Raw genomic sequence first — 752 nt, 5'->3', positions numbered from 1 at the left:
GGGGGGGGGGGAGGGGGGCTGCGTCATGAACCAACGGCGACCTTGGCAAGAGCATCATGACAGCCCTGCGGAGCCGCCCGGCGTCTCCGCCCAATGGAACAGAAAAGGATTTTGTCCAGCGGGATGAGGCGGCGTCCCCCCGCGACCACGGCGAGGAGGGCCTCGTGGCGCCGCGGCGTCGTCGTCGCCCGCCCACGAGAGACCCTGCTGGAGTCCAGGACTCCTGAGGCTCATCGTCGGGCTGCTGCTGCTAAAGCCGACGAGCTGTCAGACGTGTCACAGTGACAGCGATACCGGCGCAGTGGGCGGGGCGAGGCGCCACACACACTGGTCGCCGATAAGTTTGTTTGATGTGGTAGCACGGGAGGGCGGCATCGCTCAAACGTCAGAAACAGTCAAAGAGCAGGCTGATCCTCGGCGCCCTAAAAACCCTTCGGACAACGCCCCAAGTCGAGATTTAGAATAGACCAATGAGGTCACCGGCAAATAAATGGGAAGCGTCGCGTCAAAGTTTTGCACCTTGCGAAAGACGCACCAACAAAACGTTCGCACCGTGAATGGAGAGTCAGAAGGATTCCAAAATGGTTCGCTAGAGACTGGAAGTCACTCACTGATTGCACACTGTTCAATTCACTGCGGTTCACTTGAAACTTACACGAAAGGGCTCTGAGAGAAGACCGGCGGCTGACTGCGACTGCACAGACTGAACCGGATGGGATGGGCACTTCGGCGCCGCCGGGCCGGCGGGGAAG

This window comes from Frankliniella occidentalis, unplaced genomic scaffold (assembly GCF_000697945.3).
Source record: "Frankliniella occidentalis isolate FOCC.00 unplaced genomic scaffold, Focc_3.1 Scaffold24, whole genome shotgun sequence".
In the NCBI taxonomy this organism is placed as follows: Eukaryota; Metazoa; Arthropoda; class Insecta; order Thysanoptera; family Thripidae; genus Frankliniella; species Frankliniella occidentalis.
This window is presented reverse-complemented; position numbering follows the sequence as displayed.